Consider the following 22,433-nt stretch of genomic DNA (forward strand, 5'->3'; position numbering starts at 1 on the left):
CTGTCGCCAATTTCAGTGCTGATGACAAGCGCTTTTTTTAAATACTCTTTAGCCTTGTCGTATTGCCCGAGCGACTTAAACACAGTACCTAGGTTTCCGGAGGTAGATGCCTCTCCCCCTTTGTCGCCAATTTTAGTTGTAATGACAAGCCCTTCTTGGAGATACTCTACAGCCTTGTTGTTCTGCCCGAGACACTCAAAGACATTACCTAGGTTTCCATAAGATGTTGGCTTCTCCTCTTCTGTCGCCAAGTTCAGTGCTGATGACAAGCGCTTTTCGGAGATACTCTTTAGCCTTGTCGTATTGTCCGAGCGACTCACACACATTACCTAGGCTTCTGTAGTCAGCTGCCTCTCCTTCTCTGTCGCCACTTTCAGTTCTGATGATAAGCGCTGTTTGGAGATACTCTATAGCCTTCTCGTACTGCCCGAGCGACAGAAACACATTACCAAGGTTTCCGTTGTCAGCTGCCCCACCTCTTCTGTCATTAATCTCAATTCTTATGGGAAGCGCTTTTTGGAGATACTCTACAGCCTTGTCGTACTTCCCGAGACACTCAAAGACATTACCTAGGTTTCCATAACATGTTGCTTCTCCTCTTCTGTCGCCAATTTCAGCGCTGAAAATTTCAAGCGCTTTTTGGAGATACTCTTTAGCCTTGTCGTATTGCCCGAGATACGCAAAGACACATCCTATGTTTTCATAACACGATGCTTCTCCTCTTCCGTCACCAGTTTCAGTGCTAATGGCAAGCGCTTTTTGGAGATACTCTTTAGCCTTGTCGTATTGCCCGATAGACATAAACACATAACCTAAGTTTACATAACATGATGTTTCTCCTCTTCTGTCGCCAATTTCAGTTCTGATAACAAGCGCTTTTTGGAGATGCTCTTCAGCCTTGTTGTATTGTCCGAGAGACCCGCACACATAACCTAGGTTCCCACAACATGATGCTTCTTCTTTTCTGTCGCTAATTTCAGTTGTGATGAGAAGCGCTTTTTGGAGATATTCTTTAGCCTTGTTGCATTCCCCGAGCGACTGATGCAACGCTCCTAAGCCTTGGTAGCAAGATGCTTCTCCTCTCCTGTCGCCATTTTCGGTGCTTATGGCAAGGGCCCTCTCAATATACTCCTTCGCTTTTAGGTTTTAGCCAAGTTTATAAAACATAGCTCCGAATCTTGCGCAGGCACTTGCTTCTCCAAGTTTTTCACCGGTTTGTCTCTCTCTATCAATTGCTTTTTCATAAAGTTCTTTGGCATCTGTAAACCTTCGTAAATTAGATGAATTCGTAAATTGGTTGGCGGAGGGAATTCAATTGGTCTTCGCTGTTTTTATCGTTGTTATTCAGCAGAATCAAACATTCGTTCCGTATCTCAATGGCTTTCTGAATGTGATCTGAGTTACGCAGGACAACTAGCAAGGCGATGCACATGAAAGATATCATGTCTTCTGCTGTTAGGTTTCCATTGCCATCCTCTCCTGTTATGAGGGAGACATTATTTTCAGTAACACAAGCTAACCAAATGATTGGATAATCTCGATTTATAATGTGACCAAAACGGACTGGGTCGATTACGTGCGCCGAAACTTTTTGGAACTTTCTGAAAGCGTTAGAATTCACAATATTGACTTAAAACAAAAAAAGAAGTGAAGAAGAGGTGTGGATAAGTACAACTGGAGCACATCAACGGATCACATTTGGTGAAACTTGTAAAATTAATTCGACCTGCACAGTTTAAAAACGGACTGTCTGACTGTCACGCCGTAAAAGTCAACTGTTATCGAAGCGATTTTTGATCTAGCTGTTTCGTTTGTTCATCTTATCAAGTATAAAAAAACAAAACAAAACAAAAAAAGTGAAGCACACTTGACTTTGACTAATGGTTGTGAGTCGGGGGATCGCGCCATCAATTAGGGGGTTCTTGAAAGGTTGCGGGTTTCCTACAAAAACAAGAAGGATTGATAAACCTTTCGCTACGACGTTCTAGGAACATTTGAAAATGTTGTTGTAGCAGTTTATCAACACTAATAAGCTTACTTATATGAATTATACAGCTGAAAACGAATCTGTTCGTGTCTGATGAGGATGATTGCCAAAAAGATTGCCAAAAAATTTGACAAACTCGGTTTGTCACCTTTGATTTTACCTAAGTTGTGAATTTTGGACAGCACGACATGACTTAAAAGTCAAAGGACAAAGATAAATGAAAAAAGCAGCATTTATCTTAACTTTTATGAGAACTTTCGGCTTGCATAGTTTCTAAAAACAACATTAATCAACGGGGTAAGTTTCTAAAGAAACTTTGGAAGGTATTATAAAATAATTTGGCTTTACCAACTGAGTTGACAATGTAAATTGGCCATCGTAATGAGTTTCTGAAGCCCTTCAGTAGAGCATTTGATAATCTTGATGAATCAATGATGTTGTAGTGCCAGACGGTATTCTACAACTGAAGAACCAGCAAAGAGTGGTCTGCAATATTAAGAGTGTCTCTGTAAGAGCGGTCCGGTCGATTTTGCTTGATACACAGATTTCGCTCATTTATTGTGTATTATAAGACATTCATGTACCTATACTAAAACCACAATCCGTTTGATCGGATCTCTTTATTTTTCAGAGTTTTACGGAAATTAAATTTCACTTGGGCGAAGGCTTGTCGTGACACTTTTCAAGACTTCCATTTAGGACAACTTTGGAGGTTTCAATCAAGCAAACAAGAAGACTTGAATGAATCTTATCGGTTCGCTTAAGTCACACACGCGAAAACTGATCAAATTCAAATTTTGAACAAGTGAAAACTGTCGTACAGATTACAAGATACGCGAATTACTCTTCCTACCCATTTTTTTCTTTACATTCTGTTAATCAAAAATTTCAGTAGTTCTTAAGGCTTTCTTGTTGATCTTCTTAATAGTAACAGTTTCCAGGATGCAAGGGGAGCAAAAGAGAGAACAATTTTCTGCGTAGTTAGGTAAGGCAACGTGTCGGCTTTATACTTCTTCCGGCGTGATAACGATATGAGGACAATAATGGGTAAAGAGCATCGTCCGCTACTAATGACGATTATCATAGTTATAAACAAATTGGAGTTATAGCCTTGGAAAAAATCTCAGGGGGTCCTTTGAACCATCCACTTTATCTCGCCAGAAGTCAAAGTTGCCTACACTCATTCTAAGGTTCGTGCGATTTTACGACGAATTTTCAATCCCGGTGTGTTGCGCGCGCGACTTTTGTTAAAAAAAAAACCTGTACGCGCCATAACTGAAATTCTAACGTAGCTAACAGAGCCGCGCAATCAAATTCAGTGTACGTAAGCGCGCTCAAAATCCCGATAGTGCACGCTGATAGCGTGAGCATATCGCTTCGCCAGAAATTTTTTTTTATCGCGCGAGCGGCCATTGTTAGCGCGGGGAAAAATAATATATTTCGCAAAAATAATGAATACAAACAGAGACTCGGCCCACCAGTCCCAAAACGAAGATAATTTTCCGACCTTTTCTCTTGGGCTAGAGTTCTTAAATGAGGCAGAAAAAGAGAAAAACAACGGAAAAGGAGACTCGGCATCAGCGCCGTCACGATTCGCTTCACTGTCCGAGGGTGAAATGCAACAAATTTTGACAGAAAGACACTGGTAAAACCAAACAAATGACAAACTGGTCTGTTTCAACCTTCAAAGGTAAGCTTACATTTTTCCGTTTCAAAATTGTTAAATATATATTTACAGTTGTTCTCGGAAATAGTAAAACTCAATTAATATTTCGCTTACCGCGAACAATCACTTGTGATATTGTTGTCCGTTTTTCGCGTCGGATTTGATGCACGATTCCACCGGCTATGTCATAAAACAATTGGTTCAAGAACAATTGGCTCAAGAAGCTAGAGTTGCTCTCGGCTATTGCCTCGGGCAACTCTTACGCTTCTTTCGAGCTCTCCAAACTTCCCACGTGCTCCATAACTTGATAGTGCACGCTAAAGCATGAACCAATTGTTAAAGAACGTGTCAGCTGAATAAATCAAATCTCTATCGAAAGTTGATACACGCGCAACAAACCGTAAAGTAATACCTTTTTCCCGTGCGGCACACCAGACGGGATATCAGCCCATTCGGAGAGACAGTCTCTAGCTAGCTTTACTCGCTGTTGTCTGTTCATGAGAAAGTCGATCACCCAGCGCTTGACAAAGAGAGGCCTGGAAAAGAGAGAGACCTTCTTATCTAGGATGTGATGGTCTATGAGGTCAAAAGCCTTGCGATAGTCAAATAGAGCAACTCTGACTGGAAAAAAAAAATCTGACTGCGCTTCCTGGTCCGTCGGTTGCCTTAGCCCAAGAATGCACCATCGAGATGAGCGCATGGGTTGCGGATGAACGAGGAATACCGCCAAACTGAGATGGTTCGACTATCTTCTAAACAGCAGGGGCGATAGTCTTTTCAACTAAGAAGCCCTCAGCCAGTTTAGATAAAGCAGGGGTGAGCGAAATTGGTCTTAAGTGCTTGCTGATGTTGGAAACCGGTTTTCTCCTTGGGAATTGGTGGTATGTTGGCTTGTGTCCATACTCGGAGTAGCTTCTGTTCTTTCCACGAGGCACTGAGTAGGTGCGTGATAGGAAGTGCGCATTCTTTCAAGATCCTATTGCCAATACCATGAGGGCCTAGTGCTTTGGATGGGTTGAGGTTTTTTAACTTCTTTAACACAGAGTCAGTGTCAGCCAAGTTGGTGTTGAGATTTGGGTACTCATGGATTTCATCAAGAAGGGTAGAAATCCAGTGGATTGTAGGCTCTCATCGGTGCGATCAGACTGTTGTTAATTAAATCTGCAAAGTCTTTAGATGACAGATCTTGGGTGTTGTCAATATGAAGTTGATTGAGGAGTTCGTTAGGAGCAGATGTCATACCACTTAAAGGTTTTACTTCAGACCCCCAGGTCTTTTGGTTCGTCTGTTTAAGCTTGATAAATTTGGAGGTAAAATACTTCCCTCGGCAGGATTTCCTCGTTCTGTTGACCTTGTTCCGATATAATTTGAAGATAACATTGTTCCCAGAGGAGAAAGCACGTTGGCGCAAGGTTATTAAGTGCTTCAGTTCTTCCGATATCCACGGGGGATCATTCCGGTGAATCTTCACTAGTTTCTCTGGCATGAGAATGTTGTAGCCAGTCATGATTACAGAGCACACAGAAACTTGCATTTCTCGTCACACGACGTTTCCGATTCAATCAGGTGCCAATCGATTTCGGATAGGTACCGACCAAGTTTCATTTTACGCGATGGGCAGGTGTCTCTTTTAATGACTATTTTCATGCTTGGAGTACTAGAAGATGCTCTAGTTTTCGGCCAAACTGCAACAGCATTATGGTCGTATAGGCCAAAGGGTGGTAAAAGTACGACTGGTTTTGAATCATAGAAATTATGCATGTTGGTGAGCGCTAGATCCAGAATGTTAGCACCGCGGTTTGGTTGGTGGACACGTTGTTTTAGGCGGAAATCTCGACAAAGATGTTTTGTGTCCAATTGGTTAAAGTCGCCGGCGATAATAATACCGCAACCAAGAAATAGACCTTCAGCACGCGTGATGGCATCGGACAAGTACTCCAAGATTTCAGTATCGTTAGAACTAGGTGGGTGGTAAACACATGCGGTGACGACGCAGTTAATCCCTACTGGTAATCTTGGGGGTCTGACGTAGGGCAATAGGACTTCGAAGGCGGGATCTTTAAGCTCTTGTAGTCTCCTGGTCTTGATAGATTCTTTTATATACATGCAAACTCCTCCATGTGTACCTTGGGGAGCGATCACGCCGAAGAAGATTGCAGTTGTTTAGTGTCAAGTGATTGTCTCCAACGGATTCTCGTAACCAGGTCTCCGTAAAGAAGATGTAATCAAAGTTCTTTTGGGATATTAGGATACTAATTTTGTCGATCTTTGGGACCAAAGACACGACGTTTGTCAATAGAACAGGACAGCAAACTCGGTCTTGTGAGAAGATGGCGTTGTTAAGGTGTTACTTTGTATAGTTCGTATTGAAGGAATTGAATTGTTTGTATTTATTTCGTTGATATGCAAATTACGTATTTCGCGACTGTCGTCAGTTAAATGATTTTGGAAATTGTTTGTATAAATTCCATCCAGCTCAGAATTTCTATTGAGTAAGGCAGGTGATTATTGTTTTCTTTTACCGCTACAGCAGCCACGGCGAGTGGGTGGTGTTCTTGCTATTTGTAGCTGTACAAGCGTCGTCCACGAAGAAGGCTTTAATCGCTGAGGCGTAAGATTCGATAAAATAGCGTTGAAAGCAGTTCGAGAGTACACGAGGGCCATCGATAAACTAGTTAATGACGTAATCCACGATAGGTGAATAACGTTAAATCAGAAGAAGCAGTAAATAACGAAAATAAAACCCGAAAGTTAGAGAGCGTTTTAAGTATGCTGCCGACTAGGCGCTCCCATGAGCCTTGATGCGCTCCCTTACCCTTGAGTCAGAATTTGCGGCAGAAGGTTCGCGAGCCAAACTGGCTGATTTTGACTCTGCAAGGAGGTTGCATCACGAACTGACAGAACCTTGTCTGAAACCCTTGGAGCAAAAGGTTTTGCTTTTCCTGAGGTTAGTTTGGTATTCAAGATAATGATTGAACAGTCGTGAGTAACGAGTGAGATAATTAACATTTTCACGAGGGTTTTTTTTTTAGTTGAAAAGTAAAAATACAAAATTTGTAGAAGGTGCTATATATAGAGATAGGGGAATGAACTATCACTTTATCACTTCCTCACAAACATCGACGAAAGGCGAGGCAGCCATTTTGAAATTTAGCTCTCACGCTTCAATCACCTCGCACTATATGTAAGTGATTATAGCAGGTGACTGTAATGTATTTCAGCTTTCAAACTTTCAACCCTGTAATGTATTTAGTTATGATCAGCTTTCAAACTTTCAACCTTATATTAATTATAACCATTGAAAAATACGGCAGCCTGACTTAAGTCTGACCCACCAAGATTATTTTTGTCAGACTGAGTCTTTGAAGAAGAATTGTTTTTCCCTGCAACGTGCCTCCAGCCAGATATTTTTTAAACTTCTAAATTATTAAAATTTTACATTTTTTTAACTTTCAATTGGTAGATATAAATTTTGGCATCCCCTTTTATTATGATCTGGTGAAATGTTCTTAAACGTTATGGATATGTACAGACCCAGTTCAATATAATTGTACCAATTTTTTTATCACATTTCTCATTGAAATTTCATTTAATTTTGCAATTTGCTTCTAAGTGCAATTATTTCACAATAATACCCTCATTATTATTATTGTAATTATCATACCATATTCATTCCTTGATTTGATTTACATATTACACCCCTGAATCACAGATTAAGGTCGCTTGAATAAAGAAGCGATCACCAACTAGAGAAGCTCTTGATTGTTGACCAAATTCTCCTCGTCAGCATTTTAATGAGGGTCAACAGGGTTTTTATGTCTGAGGAAATTGGATTCAAATGAAGAGCGTGTCCACGAGAGCACCGGGCAGTCGTGCTACATGGCATCTCACCGATTTCAATGAAACTTTGCCAGTTTAAAGGGTCTACCCCAAAACTCAAAAAGACTGGTTTCTGTTTTGGTTTTTACCGGGGGGAGATAGACCACCCCCCGGTTTTTCTTGGTTTTCACTAAGGAAATCGCTTCTAAATAGGTAAAATGTATGAAGCTCTCACTGCGATGGTATTTAACCAATTACTCTGAGGGTTTGCACACATATTTTTACATCCTTGGTTTATGTCCGCCGCAAGTATCAGTCAATTTGATTGACGGCTTGTCAATCAACAGAGGCAAATATACGACAGTGTTTTTAGACTTTTCGATTCATCCAAATATTTGACAACTTTGAGGTCAAATATCTCCCGTTGCCAGAAAGCTACAACACTAATCTTAATTACCCTTTATAACCCACTATTTCGTCCCTGAAAATCATCAAAAAATCTTTGGCCGCCACCGTATTTTTGTCTTGGTGCCTTTAAAAATCTGTCATTGTGACAGGTTTCTCTCAACTATACCTGTCACGCAATTCTTGCTCTTGGCGATCACATGACCAAATAAACCTACATTTTTTAGCTCCTCATACAAGATGATTGATCAAGAAAGGTGAAAAATGTGAAAAACTTTCGAGATTTTTGGTAGGAATGGAAAAATTTACGTTTAGAGAGATGCATGTAGGTGAAAAATCGAAGAGAAAATCGTAGCGTTTCTTTCTGCAGTCGTTTATTACTTTGGAGATTTGCTAAAATCAGCAGCTATGGCTTTTGTACGGCACAGAACATTCATTAGTCTATAATTTGATTGTTTATCATCATCATTGCTCATTTTAGGAGATTTTAAAGTCACACGCTGCGTTTTGGTTGACACTATTACAAGTTCCAGTGTGCAACAACTTCGACTTTTACAGACGAGAAATTCTGCTCTCTCGCCTAAGAGCAAATATCCATGGTTCTATCCGACTGAAAACTGTGCTTCTATCCCGAAAATAAAATTAAAATAGCGTTGTCGCCGTCACTTACCGCCATCGAACTTTTCCATGCAGAACTCCGCTAAGCTAACATTGCGTGACCCGAAGACTCTCCGTAGGAATTTTTCAAGAGCGTTGTTTATGCTGTCTGCCAGATAGCAATTTCAGAATAATCTGCAGATCTCTATGATTATTTGCCTGCCTCGATCGTAAATATATGCATATTTTTTTCAAGCATTCTATTACTACATAAAAATCTACACCTCTGTAGATCGAGTGTTGCCGGCGTTTAATTGGGTGACTTGTAAAATTTATTAAGAATGAGCCAGCAGTAATTTGACCAGTAGGCTTCCTGCAAATTTCCCTTGATGAAATCCCGAGACATAGTCAGTTGTTTTCGCGAGTAAAGACAACATATATAAAAGAAAAGTGAGATGCAAATGTCTTTATTATTATCTTTTTTTTTTAGCTTAATAGCAGCTGTACCCTCTCCTGCAGTCTTCGTCTAAATTTTGTAAGGTCACTCCTTATTTTCTGCCTTGTTCGGTCAGTTTCGACTTCTGAAGCTAGATCATTGGCATCGGCCTCTTCGTCCTCGTTCATTTCTACAGAGGGGGACCTCGTCAACAAAACCAACTTTTGTTACGGCAGATAACCGGCTGAAGTATCGTGCGATTTGCTGCTCTATCAACCGGTCAGTCTTAGACAAGCCAATACGCGCTAGAATTAGCTTCTTCTCGGACGAAACGCATGTTTGGGATACATCGACGTCTGTCAAATTTTTTTTTAAGCTGTATACCCACGAATTTAGAGGTATGAGCTGTTGCCGTCCCTGGGCAGCGCGAGAAAAATAACATTTGGTTCTACAGTTAGTTGCAAATGAACAAGACAACTGCACCATCTTGACTCTATCAATTCGAGTGTTAGGTTGAATTGAGAGCTTTTCAGACACACGACTTCTTATATGGCATCACTATGAAGACATAATACAACTGTACACGTATACTACATAGGATTAACAACATCTGTTGCGCTGTTGCGAGAAGGAGGAAAATATTACCGGAAGTGTAAACTCTTTAAGAGTTTCAGAGACGTTTCAGAGATGTCTATCTTCGGCTGTCACAAAAAATTGACTCCCACTTAAATTTACTGGGAAAAATGAACTTACCAACTCCTCGTTGAAAAAAATTGGAATTCATTTGACCGATACGCCGGTTGTTTCAATTTTGCTTTTTTTCTCGGGCTGCAATAAAACAGTTCATAAATTGACCAATGAATAAAATGTTTTGAAATACCGTTCGGAATTTGCCTTTGTTTTCCTGCGTGCAATTCAAGGGTAGACAAAGTTTTTAAAACATTTGTCAAGAATTTCATGGGGTTCACCTCGATAATTTTCGTAGGCTAGAGTCTAGACGTACGAAGCTAAGCGACATCGCCCTCCAGTAAATAATTTTCCAAAGAATAAATGTGGCGAGCGTGAGGAACGCACATTTTTTTCGTTATTGTGATCAAAGCCCAATGATGTAACTAAATTGGTACTTACGGTATCAAACCATTGATTTTGACAGGGTGAGCTTAATTTTTCTGTCGAGGTCGACGTGACCTCGCATTAAAAGCGTTTTTGACGGAACAAACTAGTGAGCATCATTGCACGAACTGAGAAAGTAAAAACTTGTATTTATCTCCCACGCGTTTCGTCTGACAATAGTAGACTTCATCAAGGATTTTTTCAAGTAGGGTAAATAAGCTTGCTCATGAACAAATGGGAAATAAGTTGTTTCTTTACTTTTGAAGCCCAGGCCTGATTGAAGCCAGTGGATAGAATTCGTCAGGTGCGCCTATGGTGTTATACATGCGTGACATTTTCCGGACGTTACATGTGTACGTGATTCGTTTGAGCGTCACAGATTTAGTGTAAATATTTGACCCCTCAACATCACGCAATGTCTCCAGTTTACAGAGGTCTTAGAACGTTTCATCATTTGGATTTGCCTTTTGCGGGTAGAAGGTTACAAGCAAATTTCTCAGGCGTAATTGCCTTTGATTTCTCAGTTGATGCTGTCGTAAACACAGTTTTTGGGAGTCACGAAACAAAAAAACTTATCAGGACCTAGTTTCATGTTCTAATGGAAATAAATAGCAAATAAAAACATATTCTCTTGAGAAATAAGGTTATAAATAACGGGGGTTCTCTGAAACAAATAGTGATAGAAAAGGGTTTCAGTTCTGGTCAATATCGAGTTTTCATAGCCTACTTTCAAATCTGAGGGAACACGCTGAGGGAATAAAAAAAAACATAAATGTGTAATAATGCACGGAAGAGAATAAAAATACAAATAAAGAAAAATGAGAAAACATAGGAACCCGTGTTGCAGCGCGCAGATATCTTTTGAGCCAGACCTACACACCTAAGCCCGACACCACCCAGAGAAACTTGAAAGAGTGCTGTATTTGAACTGGCTCGCACGTGCACGCAGGAAAGGCCATGACAATCAGCGAAAATAATAGCAATGCAGATGGTATTTGCAGTCAAAAAACAGGAAGATAAGATAACAGAAGGATTAAGAACTTTCTAGAAGTGTCTTCTTGAAAAAAAAGGATAAACAATTTTTACTTCTCATGAAAGGTCACGCAGTCACACCACAAATACTATTTCTATACGTGGAATTTCCTGACGGTGGAAAGTGGAAAAAACATTTTCCAGTCTTATTTTCTGGAAACATGGTGCACTTAATGAATTGATGGGTCTATTAATATTTAATATTTTCTATCAAATAAGGGGGGGGGGGGCAGAGTTTCCCGTCATCCGCGGTGTGGAAAAGCCGAAGTTGCTACACTAGGGAACTTGTACGTCAACAAGCACGCGACATGTAACTTTAAAATCTCCTCTCCTGTTACAGTTTCCCTATTATAAACTATGCGATAATGATAATAGAAGATCACTTTATTGGCTAATGAATGTTTTGTTATGTACAAGAGCCCTATCTCCTGATTTTAGCAAATCTTCAAAGTAATAAATGACAAGACAGAAACGCTACGATTTTCCCGTTGATTTTTCGCTTACATGCATCTCTTTAAACTTGAAATTTTCCATTCCTACAAAAATCTTGAAAGTTTTTCACATCTTTTAGCTTTCTTGATCAATCATCTTGTAAATGTAGGTTTATTTGGTCAAGTGACTGCTCAGAGCAAGAACTGCGTGACAGGTGTAGTTGAGAGAAACTTGTCACAGTCGCAGATTTTAAAAGGCATCCAAGACAAAATACATTGGCGCCCAGAGATTTTTTTGATAATTTTCAGAGATTTTTTAGTTTTGGGGTAGACCCTTTAAACTGGCAAAGTTTCATTGAAATCGGTGAGATGGCATGTAGCACGACTGCCCGGTGCTCTCGTGGAAACACTCTTAATGCATCCTATGCACAGTCTTTTACAGGAAATTTCATGGCATGAGTTTTAAACAAGAAAGGTGGTTGCAAATCAGATGAAAATTGCTTGCTTATTTGTTTTTAAAAGCTGAATGATTTCGGTAATAAATAGGGTGTTGAGCAAAGGGAAAGCTCGACAAACAAACAACTCAGGCAAAGAGACATAAGTAGAGTTTATAATACGATGTTCAAATACCACGCAAAGGAAGAAAGATGGCAGAATCTTTATGTACTGATTTTCAACATCATGCTACACATTTTTGATTGTTTGTTTGTTTAATGTGCGAAAAGTATTGCACAAAATTCATACGGTACCATTCACTTATACACAGAAGTCAGACACAGAGAAGAGAAAATGTCAATGTAGTTGTTAAATCATCGGAAGTAATTCACCGAGACATTTTTTTGTTTTCTTCTTTACTCAAGCTCAAAAACATAATCACCAAATGAAATGCTGCAACAGAAAACATTTGCTGAGCAATGATGAAAAGTTGTTGACTCCTTCTTTGAAAATCTTTACCACCTGAGTGGCTCTTTGAAGTATCATTAGTTGGCCTGCAGATGGCAGACTAGCTATTTCAATTCTTCGAGATCCCTATTCCAAATTTGGACAAAAATTACTTGAAGGAGTTAATGCACCCTCGACATCGGCTAGATATTATCAGCTTCGCCCAAACAAGTCGGACTGGTCACCAAGAATTTCCTCCAACAAAAAGATAAGTTCTTCCCCAAACCATGAGTGCAAATTTTGCTTTTTTTCGATTTAGTATGCTTTTTTTTTAACACTCTGTAAGGTGTCAAAGTCCCCAGAAAACTTATCTTTTCTCCTCCATTGCGAATTCCAAATGACAAATTTGTCGTTTGCTGACTGACAAAAAGAGAAGGAATACTTTGTTCTTATCTGTGGCCATCACCTGGAATTTTCCCCGCAAACTGAGCCATTGAGTCAGGGATATTATTTAAAACACACCACTGGCCATAAAACTGTGAGCTGAATTGTGAGCACCTGAAGTAAAGCTGGCTATATTAATGAGTAAGTATCTCGAAAGTTAGCTTGCTGACCTACCCTAATATTTTGTTTACAAATAAGATTTACCATTGCGCGGTCCCAAAAATAGTTTTTAAAAAATCTACCCAGCAAATTTTTTATCTTTTTGGAGCATTTTCCTAAATTACTCTAGTTTCATTAGATAGTTTTTTTTCTATATCAGGTGTTTAGCAAAATAATTTGATGGGATTTTAGAAATTTGATCACCCTTGAGATATTGCCTTACAATAGTTAATAACATTCTTCTGATGATGAGATTGACAGCTTTCAATCATTTGTTATTTGACACTTGCTTCTAATTGTGGAAAACACTATTGACCTTTGTTTAGAAATGTGTATTATTTTCCTTTTAATGAAGGTAAGTTTCCCTTTATGGGTATAAACCTGATTTAATGTGTATGTTGAGTTTTTCATTTTAGCTAGGCCCACATTTATAAATAAGTTGTAAAAATGAATTGTGCACAGTTATGTGCAACAAATTTTTGAAATAAAACATTCATTTGTGCCTTCCTTAAACTAGTAGAGAAGAATACGAAAGAGTTACCTATTTAAGTGTGGCTTTTCACAGTGATAGTTTCCCTTAAATCTACTGGCCTGCTAAAATCCTCAGTCCCTTACACTGATAGGCCAACCTCATTAACTAGTCAGCAACAGGAGTGAGAAAAAAATGAATGACAGAAACAACCAAACAACCTCCTTAATCTTGTTGGCTTAGGGTTAGGTTTCAAAAACAAAACGAATTCACAAAGAAATTAAAAGCACCTAAGCAATTGTACGAAAACAATTACGTACCCCAGGCTCATTACATATGTACATATATAGGAGAATAATATATCGGAGAAAAATCCCTAGGCTCAATACATATATACGAGAATAATCCCCTCGACATCGTCTCGGGAATTATTGAACTACATTCGCTTCACTTTCGGTTAATAATTGTTAAATATTATCCTAGTCAGAAATGATACGAATAGCACGAACAATATCTTCAAACTTTCAACGAATTTTTTCTTGGATTCATGGTACACCGTGACAACGCAATCGAACTAATTTAAAGCTGTGGAAACCTGAAGGTTACTTCCTACTGAAAAGTAAGCATACGTGTAGTGATCCACAAAAAGACTGGTTGCAATATATATATGTGATTATAGTGATAAGGTAAAGTAAGGCAAATATTATAGCTGACGTGAAAACGGGTATTAATAAAAAGGAATTGGCACGAAGGTTGTTTCGTTTTCGCGTCACGCAGAAAAGATGAGTCGTACGTATTCAATTGCGGGGTTCGAAACTTTCTTTCCCACTCCAAAGTAAGAGTAGTGATTAACTACACTATCACTCAATTTCAGTGCATTCAGGTAAAGTTAAGATTGTCAAGGAATAAGAAGCCTCCATTTGGCGTGGAATATCAAAGAGTGATCGACTTATCTTCTTAAACGAGACTTTGCACTTTGAAATGGAAACGAGGTCACTTTGTTTGCTGATGTACATTGCGGCCACTGAAAGTTTGTGTACTGAAAAAACCGCGGGTGTGAATAGATTTCAGTGAAGAATATCTCTAATATCAAACGCTACTATATACAGGTGAAAATAAGAAACTGAATTCATATGGAGCGAGATCTTTGAATCATTCGCTGAATCCTGCTGAAACGAGGTCAAGATGACTACTAATACAGAAAAGCCACTTGAAAACCACGTAATGAATCACCAGAAATGTCTTATAATAACGTGGTCAGACAGTCATAATAAAGATAAGTCTGAGATTATTTTTTTGGTCATCATTTCCTCAAATTGAGCATTGGTTTAAAATCTTGGCTGATATGGATAGAGTTGACGGCAAAAAGCCACAAAATTTTCAAAGGTCGTTTTAGAACGATTCTTTCATAGCGTGACATAACTACGAAGTGCAAGCACAAGGATCCAAAAACGAATAAGTGGGCTTTCCCTTGTGAATCTTACAACTCCTGAGTTACTCAGTGGATAGCATAGGGGGTATAATCTCTGTAGTGGCGATTCTTTCGCCACGTGTTATTGGAGTGATATATAACTACAGAGTGCGAACATAGAGATCGAGATAGCTTGGGCATTCCCAAAAGAGCATTATTTCTCTTGAGTTACTCGTTCATTTCAGCGATGGAAAACTAGGTGGTATGAAAGATTACTAATCGTACTCACCGAGATGTAGACTTCGTAACTGATGCTTCTGAAAGTGAAAAGACAAACGTATTGAATTACTGTCGGGACTTTCCCATAGCATTAAAACTTCCTCTGTCGCAGTTTTTTGGGTATCGCCATGTATTGTGTTGGGTATCCGCTCTTGGGATACTCTAAAAAAACGTCAGCTGAACAGCATTGGAGACTGCGAAAGTAACATAGCGTCCTGTGGTGACTTGTCGTAACATCTAAAATTATTTACTGAAATCAGAGAAATCGCCGCTCTAAGTTAATTGACGTAGTGAGAGATTGTGGTTGGTACCAGAGATAAATACAATGGCGCGTGTAGAAATGAAAAGTCTGCAAGAGCATTTTAACTCGACATGTCCAGAGTGAGTGTACCTTTTGCAAAATGGTACAAAAGTCGTTTTAGAACGATTCTTTCATAACGTGACATAATTTGACTACTAAGTGCAAGCATAAAGATCGAAAAACGAGTAAGTGGGCTTTCCCACGAGAGCCTCACATCTCTTGAGTTGCTCACGAGATAGAATAGGGGGTATAATGCTACAAAGGTTTGAAAAAGGCGCTCTACATTTATATCACTGTAATGGCGATTCTTCGGAGGCGTGTTATTCGCGTGACATGTAACTACAGAATGCAAACATAAAGATCGAAATAGCTTGGATTTTCCCAAAAGAGCATTATTTCTCTTGAGTTACTTTGTCATTTCAGCGATGGAAAACCGGGTGGTATGAAAGATTATTAATAGTACTCACCAAGATGTAGACTTCGTGACTGATGCTTCTGAAAGTGAAAACAGAAACATATTGTATAACAGTCGGGACTTTCCCTTAACACTAAAACTTCCACTTTAGCAGCGTTTTGGGCATCGCCGTGTATTGTGTTTGGGTATCCCCTCTTGGGATGCTCTAATCAAAAGTCAGCTGAACAGCATTGGAGACTGGGGAAGTAAGATGACGTCCTATGATGACTTGTTGCAACATGTAAAATTATTTCTGAAATCAGATGCTCTAAGTTAATGGACGCAGCGAGAGATTGTGGTTATTACTTAATATTAATACAATCGCGCGGGTAGATATGAAAAATATGTAGGAGCGTTAAACTCGATATGTCAAGAGTGAGTGTACCTTTTGTACTATGGTACAAAAGAAGTTTTAGAATGCCTCTCTCACAACGTGACATAATTACATAGTGTACAAGCATAAAGATCGAAAAGCGAGTAAGTGAGCTTTCCCATAAGAGCCTTACATCTCCAGAATTACTCACTGGATAGAATGATAGGTATAATGCTACAAAGGTTTGAAAAGGGTGCTCTAAATATTACACTGTTGTGGCGATTCTTTCGCCCAGTGATATTCGAATGATATGTAACTACTAAGTGCAAACTTGAAGATCAAAAACGCTTGGCATTCCCAAAAGAGCATTATTTCTCTTGAGTTTCTCGGTCATTTCAGTGGTGGAAAACTGGTTGGTATGAAAGATTATTAATCTCACTCACCAGGATAAAAACTTCGTGGCCGATGCTTCTGAAAGTGAAAAGACAAACATATTGAATTACAGTCGGGACTTTCCCTTAACATAAAAAATTCCGCGGCCATAGTGTTTTGGGTATCGACATGTATTGTGCTGGGTATCTCCACTAAGGATACTTTAATCGAAAGTCAGCTGAACAGCAATGGAGCATGGGGAAGTAACATGGCGTTCTGTAATGACTTTTCGGAACATGTAAAATTATTTGCTGAAATCAGAGAAATCGCTGCCTTAGTTAATTGACGCAGCGAGAGATTGTGGTTGTTACTAGAGATAAATACATTGGCGCTTGTAGATATGAAAAGTCTGTAGGAGCGTTTAACTCGATATGTCAAGAGTGAGTGTAGCTTTTGGACAATGATAAAAAAGTTGTTTTAGAACGATTCTTTCATGACGTGACATAACTACACAGCGTGGCGGCATGAGATCGAAAAACGAGTAAGCGAGCTTTCCCATTAGAGCCTCACATCTCCTGAGTTACTCACTGGATAGAGTAGGTAGTATAATGCTACAAAGGTTTGAAAAGGACGCTCAAAATGTACTTTACTGTAGAGGCGATTCTTACGCTGCGTTTCATTCGAGTGATATGTAACTACAGAGTGCAAACATAAAGATCAAAAAAGCTTGGGCTTTCCCAAAAGAGCATTATTTCTCTTGAGTTACTCAGTCATTTCAGTGATGGAAACTAGATGGCATGAAAGATTATTATTCGTACTTACCAAGATGTAGACTTCGTGGCTGATGCTTCTGAAGGTGAAAAGACAAACGTATTGAATTACGGACGGGACTTTCCCTTAACATTAAAACTTCCGCCGTAGTTGTGTTTTGGGTATCGCCGTGTATTGTGCTGGGTATCCCCTCTCTGGATACTCTAAACAAAAGGCAGCTGATGAGCATTGGAGACTAAGGAAGTAGCATGGTGTCTTAAGATGACTTTTCGTAACATGTACAATCATTTGCTGAAATCAGAGAAATCGCTGTTCTTATAAGTTAATTGATGCAGCGAGAGATTGTAATTGTTACCAGAAATTATTACATTGGCGCGTGTAGATATGAAAAATATGTAGCAGCGTTTAACTCGATATGTCAAGAGTGAGTGTACATTTTGGACAATGGTACAAAAGTCGTTTTAGAATGATTCTTTCATGACGTTACATAACTACATAGTGTGCAAGCATAAAGATCGAAAAACAAGTAAGCGGGCTTTCCCCTGAGAGTCTATATCTTTACTTAGTGGATAAAAGAAGTGGTGTAATGCTACAAAGGTTTGAAAAGGGCGCTCTAAATTTATTTCACTGTAGTGGCGGTTCTTTCGCGGCGTGTTATTCGAATGACATGTAACTACAAAGTGCAAACATGAAGATCGAAAAAGCTTGGGTATTCTCAAAAGAGCATTATTTCTCTTGAGTTACTCAGCCATTTCAATGATGGAAAACTGGGAGGTATGAAAGATTGTTAATTGTACTCACCAAGATGTAGACTCCGTGGTTGATGCTTCTGAAGGTGAAAAGACAAACATATTGAATTACAGACGGGACTTTCCCTTAACATTAAAACTTCCGCTGCCGTAGTGTTTTGGGTATCTGTGTGTATTTGTTGGGTAGTCCCTTTAGGGATACTCTAAACAAACGTCAGCTGAACAGCATTGGAGCATGGGGAAGTAACATGGTGTCCTATGATAACTTTTCGTAAAGTTTTAAATTAATTGCCGAAATGAGAGAAATCGCTGTTTTAAGTTAATTGACGCAGCGAGAGATTTTAACTAGAAATTAATACATTGGCGCGTGTCGGCATGAAAAGTCTATAGGAGTGTTTAACTCGATATATCAAGAGTGAGTGTACCTTTAGTGCCATGGTACAAAAGTCGTTTTAGAATGATTCTTTCATGACGTTACATAACTACATAGTGTGTAAGCATAAAGATTGAAAAACGAGTAAGCGGGCTTTCCCCTGAGAGCCTATATCTTTACTTAGTAGATAAAATAAGTGGTATAATGCTACAAAGGTTTGAAAAGGGCGCTCTAAATTTATTTCACTGTAGTGGCGGTTCTTTCGCGGCGTGTCATTCGAATGACATGTAATTACAAAGTGCAAACATGAAGTTCGAAAAAGCTTGGGCATTTCCAAAAGAGCATTATTTCTCTTGAGTTACTCAGTCATTTCAGCGATGGAAAACTGGGCGGTATGAAAGATAATGAATCGCACAAGATGTAGACTTCGTGGCTGATGCTTCTGAAAGTGAGAAGACAAACATATTGAATTACTGTCGGGACTTTCCCCAGTAAGTAAGTAAGATCCTTTATTTGAACACGATTAGATTGAAGGTATTACATGCTTGAGGGGTCGTGTGTAAATAGTTAATACTCAAGTAACCTACGAGTAAAAGTGGATAAAATATATGAAATGAATAAGCAGACTTAGAAGTAAACACGTGACAATGCAAAATGTATTACTATGATTTAAGATAATTTGAAATTAAACATCGGAAATATTTGCTACCGACTGTGCGAATAAGCTGGTCAATCTGATTTCCTTAAATTCGGGATAAGGTTTCACATTTCTATAAAATTGCCTAAAAAACTTCAAGAGTCTCAGTCTGAGACCAAACTTAGTTATACAGCGCCGTTATAACGAATATAATTTTTCATAAAATAGGCGGAAAATTGCAGAACAACGGATTTGTTATGTCCTCCCAAGTTATGCGGACTGTTAGGTCATACAGCCAATCTGGAATAAATGGAGGTATATTATCGCTAACTATGTTGTAAAATAGTTTTAAAAGACTTAGTTTATACAGATCATAAATCGAGTGCCATCGAGTGAGATCCATAACTGCTTCTGAAAGTGTATCCCGTGGCAAATTGAAACTTATCCTTCCAGCGACAGTGTAGTTCTTGCTGGGAGTTAACGTGATCTGATTGTTACAGTTTCCCCAGACAGTGATGTCGTCTGTCACAGAAGTGAGAATCACCTGAAAATATAGGTCAGGGAAAGTTTCCTCTCTGGGAAAGAGCAATTTTTAAATAAATTCAATTTAGTGACTTCTTAATTCCGTAAGATGTTTCGTGTAAGTAAGTTTTCAGTCTACAGTGATACCCAGTAGCCTTGCGTGACATACCTCTGCGACGTTAACGTTATCAGTGGTAATACCCAACAGCCTTGCGTGACATACTCACGCAACGTCAACGTTACCAATAATAATCAAAGAGTATGGACCAATGAAGGCTCCCCGGTGTAACAACGTTACTTGGCATTTTCAAGAGTGTGGTGTTAACGAGTTAGTCATGCACCATTTGTTAACGAGTTAGTCATGCACCATTTGTTAACGAGTTAGTCATGCACCATTTGTTAAGCTCGTCAAGTGCGTTATTTAGTTGGTTACATGCTTTATCAACGGTAGATCCAATGCAGTGAACTGTGGTATCGTCAGCATACAGGGAGAGATTGCCTGATATCACAGCCTGTGACATGTCAGGGAACCATGTATTATTAACTTTTGTTTATTATATAAACACGATAGGCCTTTACTGTTAGGAAAGGTCGAATTTATTAATGAATGAAAAACAGAAAGAAAAAAAGAAAAAAAAAAGAATCCATAATCCGAGAGAGTAAAGTAGTAATGATCGTAGGCGAAAGCGCTCAAAATGAAAAACAAGCATATTGCGGAAGCAGGAGTTATTTTTGAAAACGTCAAAACTTCCTTTGAATTGTGTGAATAATTCACTAACAGTTGCACTTGGTGCCACGTGAATTCTTCTCAGTAGTTTTAGGATTTCATTTTGCGTTATGCAGCTAGAATACACGATAAGATACACGTTGTTGACAAGGAAATGACTCGTGATGAAGCGAAATCTAATTTGCCGAAATGCAATTTGATTGGTGATCTGATTAGTACGAGCAACATACAACTCTACACGCCAGCAAACGGGCTGGGTCGATTACATCTGGAACATTTCTGTACCGAGCTCAGCCATGAGGCTCCCAGTTCAGATGAGTTAAGCCAGTACTTTCGGTGAAATATGTCAAAATGCTTTGCTTGTGTTAGTGTTGAATAATAGATGGACATTTCTCAAAGTTTTTCAGTCTGAAAAAGGCCATAAATTTCACGCTCATTCAAAAAATATTTTCATGGATGCGTACAGGGCCGCTTGCAGATCCTCTATCGACCAACCGCTGGGCGAAATACACAGCGGAAAGCGAAGTCGTAACCAGATCTTTGGGCTCATAAAATTTGCGCCCTCCATGCTGGTGCGCGCGCTAAGAGGGAAAATGTCGGATCAAGAGCAATTGCAATCGGTGAGAGAGCCTGCATACCGTAGAACTTTCCAGAAGGAGGAAACGCTGTCCAAGGAACTTTGGAGACAGCAGTGAGATTGTGTCAATGGTGAGCTAGGGTATAGACTGTGTGGGGTGTTGGGCTCAATTAAGTTTATTAACGATAAGCATTGTGCTGCTTCAGGAGTCGCTCCTTATTAAGAACAACATTACGCGCTGTTTAATAAAATAGTTGAGGTTGTTGGATTGTAGTGCTTTTCTGTTGGTTAGATTATACCGTAACAGTGTTAAGGTTTATCAAATTTTCATTTGAGCAAACTGTCAATGATGGCGCTGTGGCAGATCTGTTAGAAGAACCAGGGGCCTCTCTGGAGGGTGATCTGGGTAATTTGGATGCAGTCAGTATAAATCTTACAGCCAAAAACGTTATTTCGGTTAAATGTGCAAAAGAAACAGAAAACAGAAATCCCGCTTTCACAGATCAGCAAATACTTTTTTAATTTGGACTCAAGAAGAGCTTGCATAATGTTCACATTTCCACATCTTACTTCACGTGCGTAGGTTTCAAAGGTTTAAAAATTTGTTTCATTTTCATCTAATTTTTTCCTGTGACCAGGACTTCTTCGTGTTATACTCGTAACTTTAGCAAATCAGTATGTAAACCTCATACGTATTCAATGAGTTGCTGCTAATCGGATACTCGTGATTGCGCGAAGGCGTGTGGGATCTGGGATTTAGAATTCTCTCTCATTCGATTGTTAGGTGAGTATCTCGCGCTCTTTTAAGATTTTCTTTGATTGGATTAGTACGTTAGTATCTCGCACACTTTTAGAATTCTCTTTCACTGATTGTTACGTTAGTACCTGACACACTTAAAGGAATTTTCTATCGTTCGATTAGTACGTCAGTTTCTCGCGCATTTATAGGATTGTCTTTTAGTTGATTGTTAGGTTTGTGTTTTGACCACTTTCAGGATACTCCCTCATTTAAAAGTTACGTTAGTATCCTATGCACTTTTAGGATTCTGTTTCATTGGATTATTATGTTAGCACCTTGCCACTTTTACAAATTATCTATCGTTAGATTGTTGCGTTAGTATCTTGTGCTCTTTTAAGATATTTTATCGGATGATTACTTTACTTGGCATCTTGCGCACTTTTAGTATTCTCTTTCATTGGTTTCTTAGTATCTTGCGCACTTTTTTTTTCATTCGATTAATACGTCAGTTACTCGCGCACTTTTAGAATTATTTTTTAATTGATTAGTACGTTAGTGTTTTGACCACTTTCATAATACTCCTTCATTCAAAAGTTAAGTTAGTGCCTCCCACATCTTTAGGATTGTCTTAAATTGGATTGCTACGTTAGTAACTTGTACACTTTTATAATTCTCTTTTTTCTGATGGTTACGTTAGTACCTTGCGCGCTTTCAAAATTCCCTTTTTGGATTGTGACGTTACCACCTTGCACACTTTAAAAATTATCT

General features: G+C 39.0%; 1 long non-coding RNA gene across 1 annotated transcript; it reads right to left on the minus strand.

Annotated features, from left to right (window-relative positions):
• Window positions 1-1,342: 1,342 nt before the first annotated feature.
• Window positions 1,343-18,527, minus strand: LOC149036551 (uncharacterized). The gene is made up of 8 exons (XR_016181441.1): window positions 18,516-18,527; window positions 18,143-18,170; window positions 17,393-17,420; window positions 16,642-16,666; window positions 15,899-15,926; window positions 15,141-15,168; window positions 2,336-2,444; window positions 1,343-1,479 (listed from the first exon to the last, which is right to left on the minus strand). It is a non-coding gene; the product is annotated as an uncharacterized LOC149036551 (long non-coding RNA).
• Between the last annotated feature and the right edge of the window lie 3,906 nt (window positions 18,528-22,433).

This window comes from Pocillopora damicornis, chromosome 12 (assembly GCF_964200805.1).
Source record: "Pocillopora damicornis chromosome 12, jaPocDami1.2, whole genome shotgun sequence".
NCBI lineage: Eukaryota > Metazoa > Cnidaria > Anthozoa > Scleractinia > Pocilloporidae > Pocillopora > Pocillopora damicornis.